Source organism: Drosophila obscura, unplaced genomic scaffold, assembly GCF_018151105.1.
Source record: "Drosophila obscura isolate BZ-5 IFL unplaced genomic scaffold, ASM1815110v1 contig_73, whole genome shotgun sequence".
NCBI classification, from domain to species: domain Eukaryota; kingdom Metazoa; phylum Arthropoda; class Insecta; order Diptera; family Drosophilidae; genus Drosophila; species Drosophila obscura.
This window is the reverse complement of record NW_024542865.1, coordinates 9,488,671-9,501,697: the sequence shown is the minus strand read 5'-3', so window position 1 is coordinate 9,501,697 and position 13,027 is coordinate 9,488,671. Positions and strand designations below refer to the sequence as shown.

Here is a 13,027-nt window from a genome sequence, read left to right as displayed (position 1 = left end):
CAGCGTATCGATATTCAGAAGATCCTTCGGCTCATAGGAGTGCTGAGCATCTACTTAAATATAAATCTCTTTACTGAAGGTCTAATCGTACCATCAATGTACCTGTACCTATACTTACAGGGTAGCCGACGACAAGGCGACTCAGGACAAGGACTCTGCCCCAGCAGCTGTTTGCAGTTGATTTACCGATTAACCAAAAACGACAAACAGCAACCACAGCAGATACATATGGAAGATATATGCCGGAAGATACTCCCCACCACCAGAAGCTGAAGCTGAACCTGAACCTGAACCTGAACCTGAACTACACCAGCAATACTCGAGCTCGGTAACGGCAACAGCTGCTGCTGCTGCTGCTGCCAAATGCTGGCGGCAATTCAATTTAATTAATATTATAATTAAGCGCAGATAGCTGAGTGAACCAAGGGAGCGGAGCAGCTACCATACCCGATCCATCCACGATGCAGCAGAAGGGGTAGACAGTGCGCCAAGGACAGGGAGACGGACAGGGACGGGGAGAGCGGACAGGGTTCCAAGTGCATTGCATCATTGCTGCTGCGTGTGCGGAAATATTCAAGCAATTTTCCCATGGGGGTTTCTGGTCGCATTGTTGCGGTTACTCGAAAATCTAAGGAGCGGGACATACGTATGTACATATGTACATATTCATGTCTGTATGTATGTGAATCCTGGGGAAATCCTCTCAGAACAGTGCGGATAATGAAAGAATAACATGAAGAAATAGCTTCTCATTAAGCTGGTAATACTTAAGAGTATTACAAATTGATTTTGCAGATACTTAAGTTGTAGATTTAAGTTCAGTCAACTCTCAGTTGACTCTCATATTGCCATAAATTGTTAAATGGAATGGAATCCAATTTCGTTTTAACGAATTTACACAGAATGCTTACGCCGGGGATCAGCTGTATTTTTATCAACAATTGCAGCTGCTTTCTTTAACAAGATCTATCGATAAATGTATTTTAATGCAGGGGAACTTTCACTTACAATTATAGAGGTACGTCCAAGCTATCCGATATTTCTAAAATGTTTGAACAAATTTTAACTCCGCACTTGCAGCATCTCTGCAAATCCCTTATGTCTCCATCTCAGAGTTTACTAGAGTTTACCTCTTTTATCATTAAAGGCTTCCAAGGTCACTTGCAGACGGATGTTGTTTACACTGATTTCAGGAAAGCATTCGATTATGTAAACCATTCCCTTCCAGCACAAAAACTTGACCTTTTAGGGTTTCCGCCTAATCTTTTGAGATGGATTTCTAGCTACCTTCGTTCTAGGTCTCAAAGAGTCCTCTTCAAAGCTCCTTCTCTTCACCTGTTAAGGTTACCTTTGGAGTACCACAGGGCAGCCATCTAGGCCCCCTAATCTTCACACTCTTTATTAATGACCTGCCTTCAGTACTAAAAAACTCTCGAGTACTCATGTATGCGGATGATGTTAAGCTCTGTGTCCAGTATAAGGACATTTAATTTCACTCTCGCTTGCAAGCCGATCTCAATAACTTTCAGTCATGGTGTTGTGCAAATATGTTACACCTAAATGCCTCGAAAGGCAAAGTAATGCGGTGGCTCCTCTTCTCTTTTCTTGAGATCTCTTCTTGATGATCTTGGTGTTAAACTAGACCCCAAGTTAAAGTTTTCTGAACACATTTCCACCATGCTAAATAAGGCCAGGGGCTTAATTAATTAATTTATTATTATTTAATATTTATTAAAAGGTGGTCAAAGGAGTTTGACGACCCCTATATAACGAAGACTCTCTATATCTTGCTTGCTCGTGCGATTTCAGAGTACGGCTCTTGTGTATGGTGCCCCCAGTGCAAAGTACGCCAGTACCTTCTTTTTACTCTGCGTGGCTTTAACTGGGATGCAGGTGTGAGACTGCCATTTTACCCTCGTAGATTGCTTTTAATAACCATTCCAACGATAGTTAGTTAGTAAAGACTTAATATTATTATAAATAAAACGTTGTCCTGGAGTAAAAGCATGACATCGGAATAAACAAGACCAGATACATTTGCCCGAAAAATAGCCAGGAATTATTTCCACTGCTTCTGCCGGAACGTCTACTAACCTTTGCCGGAAAAATCTGTTCAAGCTCAGAGACTTTCTCTCTATCGCCGTCTGCTACCACTGTGCCAGAATTCTATCGTTGGCCATGGCAGAATCTTCCTTCTATATATAAGTACATATACATACATATGTATATTATATTATTATCCTTATACATTATCAATACTTGATACGTTTCAACCTGACTACTGCCTCTGTCCATTCCATTTGCTGCTTCCCACTCTCCTCATGGTATCTTTTTTTGGCTATCAATTCGAAAAGTTGACACTTTGCTGGCTTTTGTTCGATGGCCGTGCAATCAATGAGCCGGAATCGTGTCCGTATGGGTGTTTGTGTGTTTGTGCGTGTGTGTGTGTGTGTACACATACGCCCCAATGGAAACACACACAAGAAAATGTTAGCTAAAATAAATTCATTTTGGCCAGAACAAAGGAATCCCCACATGTTGGCCTCACTTTTGCTTCTGCTTCTGCTTCTCCTACTGATTCCATTACTCCGTCTTCGGTCTTGAGTCTTCAGTGAGGCAATAGCTCATTATGAGATGTCTTATCCCCCAGACCCAGACACAGACACAGACCCATACCCATACCCATAACCATTGGCTTTCTCGATGGAAATGTCAGTTAATTGGCATTTGATTAACTTGAAATTCACGCATCTCCTAGAACTTAATTAGCCAACAGCCGAGGGCAGGGAAAGCAACATAAAAAGAAGAGACAACAAGGAGGAGGAATATGGAAAGGCGCTGAAGGCGGGTGTTCCTGTTCCTCCCATCAAGATTGATGCATGTCTGCGCCGCAGTCTCTTTCCAGTATAATTTCCTGCTCTTTTTGCCAGCTAATTGAATGCGATCCATTAGCGGGAAAATATTTCGAAAACCATACGATTTCGCCCCATGTTGAAGTTCGTTTATGGTCCATATATATTTTTTTTTTTTTTTTAAATTACGTCTTTCCTTTATAGTTGCTTCCAGAGGATTAAAATGCACTAATAAAGACCCGTGGGGGTGGGAAATGGATATTTAATACACAGACTTATTATCTAACTCTTTTCTGTTTTAGTTTGTGTTTGTGTTTCTGTTTCCGTTTCATTCATTCAACAGTCTGGATCCAACGCCCTACACTGTTGCCGATTAGTCCCAGCTTTGGCCTAAGCTATTTATGTATCTCTCTTCGTCTTTCTATATGAAGCCTCAGCTATTTGTATCTCCATCTTCTTAAGCTATTTGCTTGCCTTCGGCATTAATCAAATGCCTAAATATCTCACACCGAAAAACCACTTGAAATGCCCTGCCAAAACCTTAGGCGGCGATGCATGAAAGCCACTTTGCTCTCCTGCCCTCTGCCTCTCTCACCATCTTTGCTCTCTTTCTTTCCTTTCCCAATCTGAATCAGCTCAGTTCATTTGAGATTAATTGCAAGAAGTCGTCGATGGCCCCAGACAAACACGAATGAATTATTTCAATTTATTGATTTTCATGCCCAGATTTTGGGTTTTTCTTCGAGGAAGGTGGAATTCGCTAGTGATTTTAAGCAGAAAATATATCACTTAATAATGTTAAAAGTCTTAATGGAAATACTTTTTAGATTAATATTATTTAATTTTATCTAAACACAATTGAGGTGTACCTACATATTTTAAATTTACAGATTTGATACTTGGAACGCCCTCGGTCCTCCCCTTTGTTTGGTTGGGGGTGGTAACCGCTCGCCTTTATATGGTAATCCCAATCTGGGATTTGTTAGCTAATGACAATGCTATAAGCCCGTACGTCCAACCAGGCAGGATTGCATGGAATTTAGTCAATTTGGCGACTGAGCCTCATAATATGGATTGGGTATTGGTGATTGAGGATTGAGGATTGAGGATTGGAAGGGCTTAGCGGGGCCGAAGCAATTAACTTGGAATTATGATGGGGTGTCCGGATCTGGTGGGGAGGTGGTTAATTTCGAAAGACTTCTGTCAAATGCGTTTAAATGTTTTACTTTTCTTTTGCAGTCCGCGGGGATCTCCGACGTTTTTGCTACTTTGGCATTGAATTTCCGAGCTGCCATTCTCCAAATGTGAATTATTCAAGCCTGAAAGTTGCGACAGAGTTTAGAGGAGCGATGTACAGATGCAGGGGTGATGGGTGGGGCATTGGGGCTATGGGGGTTATGGAAAGGTGAGCGCTAGGATAGTCGAGACGTGCCTAGAAGCGACGCTGCAACGAGTGCCAGAAAGGAGAAAACGAGAACGTGCAACTTGTGCCCGACATGAGACAAACGTGTTTACGAGACCAAATGAACGGGGAAAACTTTTTCTTTCTCTCTCACTCCCGCCCCCCACCCCACTCCCTTTGCTCGCCCTCTTTGTCGGTGTCTACCTCATGGGGCAAGGGTTGAAGCAAGGGTCGACTCTACATCCTCTACAGCACCTGTCCAACAACAAAATGAATATGCATAAAGCGCTAGGTGGGATCCACATGAATTAGTTATGAGGTTATAAGGCATATTGCCAACTGCCTCATAGAGGCCAAAGTCCCCCAGTCCCCCCAGTCCCCCCAGTCCACAGTTTCCAGTCGCAGTTCCGAAAGCAGCCTTAATAAAATTACCTCAAGGCTTGCAAAGAAAAAAAAGGAACAGGGGGGGGGGGGCAAAAAGGTAGAGTAATGGAAATGGAAAGCCGCAAGCCAGCAGCCAGCAGCCAGAAGGTATGTATGCAATTTGCCAACTACAGAAGAGACACTCTCAAAGATAAACAATGAAAAGGCTTCGACTCCATGGATACCCCTGGGATGTGCGCCGAGTGCGTAATGGGGCAAGGAAATTCTTTTGAGCACCGCACCACACTAAGGCATGTCAGAGATGAATAATTTGATTAATCATTCGTTATCAGGCCCAAGCTAAATAGAAGGAAAACCCTTAATGGCTTATGTTTCCTATAAAGAAAAGAATTCAGCCATCACCAATATGATACGAGCACTTTAAAGGGCATCAGACGCACATTTCTGCTTATGCATTTATGCAGATATTTATACAAATATTTATATGGCTTAACTCCCACGCTATCTGTATTTCTCTCCACCTGCCTGTTCCTGTGTCACTTGCCAGACTTTTTACCTTATGATATACAACATGTTTGTCATAAATATGGCAAAAAAAAAAAAGGAAACGAAAGAGAAAGGGAAAAGTGAGCACTGGAAACAAAGCACACAAAAACAGAGCGAGAACGAGAGACAGAGAACGAGAGACAGAGAACCAGACCCAGACCCAGACAACGAGAGATGGGCCAGGATGGGTTCGGGTTACGCCTATTCTGATTCCAGCTCGGAATGTGACTCTGACTGGGACTTTTACGCTGAGATAGAAATTGTAGAAAGCTGAAATCAATTCAGAATGAATTCAGATATCATTCAGATTCGCTTTAATAAAATCATAGACATTATCATTCCAGCATCACGTTAAGCTCTTAAACTTTTCTGATGCCATTTCTTCCTACTGGCTGATTTCGCATATTATTTTCCGCCCTCTTTGGCAATTAATTTGCTTCTGACTGCACCCAAAAGTGCATTTGATTGATTAGTGTAATTAGGTGGAAGGCCAGCGGCAGTGGCAGCAGCTGCAATAGCATCAAGGTTCAGGCACTTGACCAGTCCCCACCCCCACACAGCCTCTCCTGCCACTTCTCGTTAGTCTCTAATTTGCTCTCCTTTCAGCAGGCATCAGTCGGATGCCATATGGCGTGAAATCAACTTGATTCTCAGCGAAAATAGACATGGAAATTCCTAAATTAAATGACTCACTTTTCACTTTATTTTGCAGACAATTGTCTTTGGCTGTGTGTCCTTGAAGAGAGGGAGGGACAAGCTGCAGAAGCGACATAAGCTTATTAAATTCCATAAGGATTTCACAAGCGAGCATTACAGCCAGCTACTTATAGCAAGGATTAGACAAACATGCTCCGACTCGGCAAACTTTCCACTTTCCACAAACTTGTATACACACACACAGCACACACACATGAAAGCTGAGAGGCTCGAGAGACAGAGACTGCGCAGCGGGAGGTGAATTCCACACCCACTGAGCTGAAGACAAGGGACTGTGCCAAAGCCTTTAACTGTTGACCAAGTCGTTGACACACATGCAACGCCAGTGCCAGGCACTTGCCACCCACACTGGCAGCACCCTAGCAGCACCCTGACACCCCGCCTGCTGACACACCACGTCTAAACGCCCACCAGCTGTGCCACTCAGCGGGTTGGCAGCACACAACGAGCATTGCTGCATTTACCCCCACAGCAGTCTCAGCACTTTGGCTACGTCCATGGCAAAACCAAAACCAAATGTGCAAGATTAAAAACGAAAATTAATAAACCTTTGCCATAGCATACAAAAGTTGTGCTATGATATTTTTATATCAGAGTTCACGCCAGTGGCATACAAATGAACCAACCAACAGCCCTACCCACTGCCCATGCCCTTGCGCAGACACCATACTTGATGACACATTTGACGTGCGATAATTTTAGCTATAAGGCAAAAGTCAGCCCTTAGCCCCTGCGTGCCGGGTATCCGGCAGCCGCATGCTGTCTAATTACGCCAAGGACCATCAGCGCAGAAAGTCCTTAGCGTGAAATTAAACAGCCTTAACCCCGCTCTGATAGCAGGCTGGCAGCCTGACACTGCTGACAACAAAGGCAAATAAAAGTGAAAAGTTTTTAGCATTTAATTAAAAGAAAAATGTACGCAAAACCTCAAAAGCCTCAAGAGTAAAAAAGCAACAGCGTACGCTCCAAGCCTTCTCCCAATTTCAGTTCCCTTTCCCTAGCTCCCTAGCTTCCCGTCCTGTCTGAATTTTAAAACATGCTCTCCAGATCCCATGGAGGCTATCAATAAAGGCCCGACAAAGACGACTGGAAAGTGCTCTGTAGAAGATTCAGTTTGTGATCCAGTTTCAGTCTCAGATTGCGATGAAAACTCAGATATATGCATGCGTATGCGTATGCAGTTTCGGATGAAGTGATTTGTCAGATCTGTCGCTGTGCGTGTCACGCGCTTGTCACGTGCCTGTCACGCACAGACACACACACAGGCATACGTCTGACTGACAGATGGAACCTGATTGCGGTCTGGCTGCTGGCCAATTGACAAGGGCGTGGTGGTAACCGTGGCGTATGCGCGATAATTTGTAGGGTGCAGAACTGACTGACTCTGGATTGTTGGCTGAATAATGAGGGGGTTAGGGCTCAGAATACACAAGTGTGTGTATCATGATCATACAAGTACACCCTCTCGTATCTATAATTTTAATCTATATCATACACACATATGTACGTAAATATATATACACAAAATGTACATAGATACGATATTAGTATTCTGTCCTGGACTTTTTGCAGTGATGTCCCTGAATTGATTTTTAATGACTATAATTGCATAATTTTGAAACTTGAAACACCCCGTGGTAAATAATTTCTAGCTAATTTATTATTTATATCCTAACTCAGGATGTTACACGTACATCAAGCATGCGCCATGTGGCACGCACTCAAATTAATTCCCAGGAAAAAACGACCTGCACTCGGGCTATACATACATATATGTATGTATGTACACTATGTATGTTACGTACGATTTATGGAATATTTTTAATCAATTCTTCTCTGTATAATTGTCAAATAAAAATATTGCGACGCTGATTCGAATACACCAGAATTACATAGGCAGAGCATGTAGTATTCAATAATTAAAAACCAATTCCCATTCCTTTACACTTAAACTCCACAGCTCCAAGTAAAATATCTAAATACACTACTCGACAAAATTGAACTTTTTATTTAGGCTGTGAACCAAAATGACTTTTTCTGATAGATTTCGGGGTTTAAAAATTTTTAACGAATTATGTTTTTTTTTATGGTGTATTTTTTTTTTAATTTTTTTAAATCTGGTTTTTTTTAATGTTTTTTTTCAGAGGTAGTGCTTCTATTTTTCACATAACTTAAATATCTTATATCTGGTTGCATAGAACTTTACAGTTCTGAAAAGCTGACAAATGCAGATATAAATCCAATCCAGACCTTTTGTATCTGCAGCTTAACGCCTGAAAGATAAATAAATATTCCCACTGTGCTCTCAGCACCAAACCAGGAGTAATTACGCTCTCCACGCAGAGAGCGCAAAGAATAAGAAGAGAAAACGGAATAATAATATTAAGAGCGAGATCCGTCTTGGATTAAGCTAGATAGAAAACACTTCAGACTACAGCATAAAAGTTCTCAAAACATTATATAAACTAAATATTATTTTGGATTCAAAGATTAAACTAAATATTATTTAAGATTCAAAGCTTTGCACAGCATTCAAGCTGAAGGCGGCTGCTGCCATGGCTCGTTGCGAGTAATTGGCTCTTACTTGAAAAGATCCCACCGAATCGCATGGAAAGTATCACCTTATCAATTCCACTACCTTTAATTTCCGTCCATCCTTTATCATTGTTTAAAAGTTCTACACCCAGTGGACTCAAGTTGCTTACTTCAATTTCCATGGATGGCCGGCAATCTGTCGCAACTTCACTTTCAACTTCTGGCACTGACAATCTTTGAGGCACTGCGAGAACCGAACCACAATTGTCAGATGCTGTTGTTGTTGTTGCTTTCAATTCCAGGGGCACAAAGAACGGAAATGATAGAAGAAAGGGTAACGGGGGAAAAGCGGTGGGATACAGCTACACCAATCGACAGGGGACAGGGCCAAATTTTTTGGCACAACAAAAGTTTTGTTATTTTCGCGGCTTTTGCATAGTTGCTCTCCGCAGGCCCTATCTCTCCTTACCACCGCCCATCCCCAAGGGTGCTTTATTACAATTTAACTTTTCTTTTATTGCAGCACATTTTTGTTGCCTTTTGCGTTGAGCTCTGCGGCTAACCAGGCAACCAGCCATCCCCAGAAAGGGCTCCCCAAGACCCAAGACCCAAAGCTAAGTCCAAAAACCCAAAAACCGAAAACCAAAACCAACGCCGACACCAAAGCCAAAAACCCGGGCAGCAATGCCTTTCCTCTCCCCCGTCTGAGGGACATTAGCTGCTGGCCGTGGAATAAACTGAGGGAAAGACGGTGGAAGCCAGCTCCAGAAAATTGCACGGAAAACGACAGCGAAGGGTGGCCAAGGGTCTGATTATGTGTCATGTGGCATATGCGAAGAAGCTGGCAAAGGTTTCCCACTGCCCTCGTCCATTCTCTGCCAACTATGAGCTTCCCAGCTTCAGCATCAGCATCAGCTGATTATATTCAATGGCCGTTGGCCTGAGGTCTGTTCATGAGTATGGCCGAATGGATGGCCCTTTCGAGAGAGTCAAAGTATGAATATTCACGGAGCTACAAAGGAGGGAAATGAAGAGCGCTGGAATTTTATTTAACTTCATTTCCCTAGCCTTTGTTGCGATTTCTAATTAAAGAAAGTGGTTCAATTTTCCTAAGTAGGTAACTAAATATCTAATAGTTATATTATTTTATTTGAAAGCTCAACAGAATGTTTCAAACCCTTTCAAAACCTCTTTAAAACAATCTGCAAATGGTTTTCAAATGTTTTTGCAAGTTTTGAATCTGTTGACCGTCTGCAAGTCAATGATTTATTGAATGCCAATCGAACGATCATCAAATGCTAGCCACGAAAAACTGTTGTGAATTGTTTGGGCAAATGGGTACCGAACAGTACGGTTACCCAATCCTCTCCAGCTTCCTTACAGGGTACAGCCGTACTCGTTAGCCACACCGCAATCTGGCCACACTTTTCTTCTCTTCCTCTTTTGTTTCCCAACCAAGGCTTCCATCCTCCATGTGTGTGTGTGCAGTGCGGGTGTATGTGGGTTATGGGTTTTCTTTTATTTTATACGAATTTCACTTCATTTTGCTGTTGTATTGTTGTGTCCTGTTGCCTGCCCATCTCGCTCTCACTCCACCTCCTCCTCCTGTCTCTGCGTCTTTGTTCCTTCTCTCCCCTTTCTTCTTGCCTTTCTTGCCCCAGGTTCTTCTTGGGGCTCATGCATATTTGAAATTCCCTTAAAGGCACTTCAGTTCTTTAGTTCTTTTCTGCCTGCTGCTGCTGCTTCTGCTGCTTCTGCTGTTGTGGCTGCCTGCGCTTTATGTGTATAAGTGCAAGGGAAACCAACGCCAATGGCTGTTTAGTGTGTGCGTCCCTCTGTGTGTTTGTCTGTGTGTTTGTCTGTGTGTGTGTGTGTATATATATATTCTCCCTCTTTCTCTCTCTCTCTCTCTCTGTAGTTCCCCTAGCTGTGCTACCATTTGGTTCCTCTCACGTCGCTCCGTTTATCATTCTTATCATCATCAAGCGTTGACGGGCCCCGCCATTGTGGCGACCTTAATGGTCAAATTTAGGTGTGCTTCTGTGTGTGTGTCGCCTTGCGTCGCTGTGTGTGTATATGTGTTCTCTATATGCGTGAGTGTGTGTGGGTGATTGTGATATCCTTAAACTGCAATTCATGCCAGGCTCCTTCTGCTTGTGCGGCCTCCGCCATTCGTGCAATTGTGATGATGGCGCATTTTATTTCCAACGAAATTTAATCGAGTTTATCACATTATTTTCTCTCTCTCTCTTTTTTCTTTTTTATTTATGTATTTATGTGTGTGTGTGTGTGTGTGTGTGTGTGTGTGTGTGTGGCACTTAAGACGTGCTTATTAGCCCTATTAGTAATAATTGCACTACTGAGCAAATTTAGTTGTCTTGTGCATCATCATCTTGCCACTGTCCCAGCCCGTGCCCCAGCTCCAGCCCCAGCCTCAGCCACAACCACAGAGCCTCAGAGTCTCCAACCTCCTACGGCATTTCCACATTTTGGCTTATTTTGTGGCGGGCACTTAACTTTTGAAGCTTGTTGCGAGCAGCGTTGTCGTCCTTGGCCATCCTTGGAATCGGGGCTTTTTGTGGCTTTTGTATGCTCTTCAACTCGACTCTCTGTATCCCTATCCCTATCCCTATCCCTCTGCCAACTGCCTCCAAGGACCTGCATTTACTTAGCTATTTAGATATTTATCTTTATGGAGCTTGTCCAAGTGACTTTTATATGCGAATTAATATTTGAATAGGCTGCAGACCTCAACTGAGACAGAGACAGAGACAGACAGACAGACAGACAGCGAGAGAAAGTGAAACAGTCAGCTGGGGTGGTATATTTAATGGCTCTCATATCATGCGATAATTTGCCCCATTAATTCACAACTAATTTATTCAGGCTCCTCGAATCGCTCTTCAAATTATATCATAATCAATTCCCACTCACGGCCGTCGCTTCAGTGCTGAACATTGAGATTTAATTGAATCGGTTGGGTGGGGGGCACATGGCATTTCAATGGAAGCCACTCAATTATGCATTACAGTTTCAGTTTCAGTTTCAGTTTTTGGATCATTCAATTATTTTCGGTTTGCTGGACATTAACCATTTCTAATAAAATCGGAAGAGGGAGAGGAATTGCCTTTTTTACAGACTGACCATATATATACTATATACATATGTAGCTAAACAAAATGAACGATAATTATTAAACTTATTTCCGGACTTTAATACAAGTAAATCAAGTTCCTTGCTGTGCTCGGTAGTGCGCCCTTCCCTGCCCCAAATCCCCTCTCCAATCTAGCTGCAACTATTCAAAAAATTACCATTAAAAATGAAACGGCCAGCCAAATATTTAACTAAACAAATTGACAAACAAGAAGAGCCGAGGCCGAGGGCGAGCCACCAGCAGCAATAAACAGGGGGCAATGTGTGCCATGTCCGACAGGGAAATAAAATATATTAGAACCCAGACGCGAATCAACAAAATGGTTTGCTCTAATAAGGGAGATGTCGGCGTGTCTGGCGGGCAGCGAGGGAAAAAGCGAGGATTACCGACCGTTTATAATGGCGTCAAGGACGCGCCGCACTAATCTCTTAGCGAGGAACGACACTGACACCGGACGCTACCAGACAGGACCGGGTCCAGACAGTTGAAGATCAAAGAGATGATAAACTCCCCCGGCAATGACCCCCCAGTGGGGAAGTCTCTTCCCCGAAACAATATTTAAACATTTCGTGTTGCAGAGCTGCTCCTTTGGCTGCTCCGTTGTCTCCATTTTGCTCATTTTGCGTTTTCCATTCTTTTCACTTTCTCCTCCCCCTCCTTCTCGTCCAGCATTCTTTCTTCGTGTCTGTTCACCCACTCACAACCAGCCGCCGGGCATTTTATTGTTTGTCTTTCTGTTCATTTTGTATCTGCCTTTATCTTGGCACTTTTCCATTGTTTTATGGGGCCCAGCATCCCTAACTATACCCACGAACTCGGCTTTAATTGCATTAAGCGCCTTATTAGGTGCCCCAGCAATTTGCATTTTACCTTTCGTCAAATGTTTTCACTTTTCCCCAAAGGAAAGAGCCAGAGAAGTCGCTGTTGTCGCGAGTAAAGAGAGGGAAAAAACACATTTCGCAATTGAAATGGAAATGAGCCATAAACAAAGTAGTTTGAATAAGATTACAGAAAATTATATAAACGATCTTGGTATACAATTAGGGCAAAGAAGGAGCAACCACAGCGGATCAAATGAAAAATATCAATCATATGATTACAAATTATAACAAATAATGATTCCATAAGATCTTCATCAAAGTGAATAGCGATGGAAAGTAAAGTGAATGAAAGCTATACAAATGCTATACCAATTAACAAATTATTTGAACATGAATGAGGAAGAAATCCAAGTAAGCCAGTACATGATTAAAATATTTAAAAATATGAAGAACAAATTGAAATATGCTTAGCTATACGTAAGTATAGTTTAGTCACCAATGAGCAACCCAACGCCATGACTAGCACTAGAAGGAAGCACTATTTCTGAGCAAGGGGATGGGAACCTTTTGCGGGGCTCACAGGGGATAGGATATATGTACGCAGTATTAACGATAG

The 13,027-nt window shown here is 42.6% G+C and overlaps 1 protein-coding gene across 1 annotated transcript in view; it reads right to left on the bottom strand.

Moving 5' to 3' along the window:
* The window catches only part of LOC111068680, a 91,540-nt gene that overhangs the window by 44,195 nt on the left and 34,318 nt on the right, over positions 1-13,027 (bottom strand). The window lies entirely within an intron of this gene.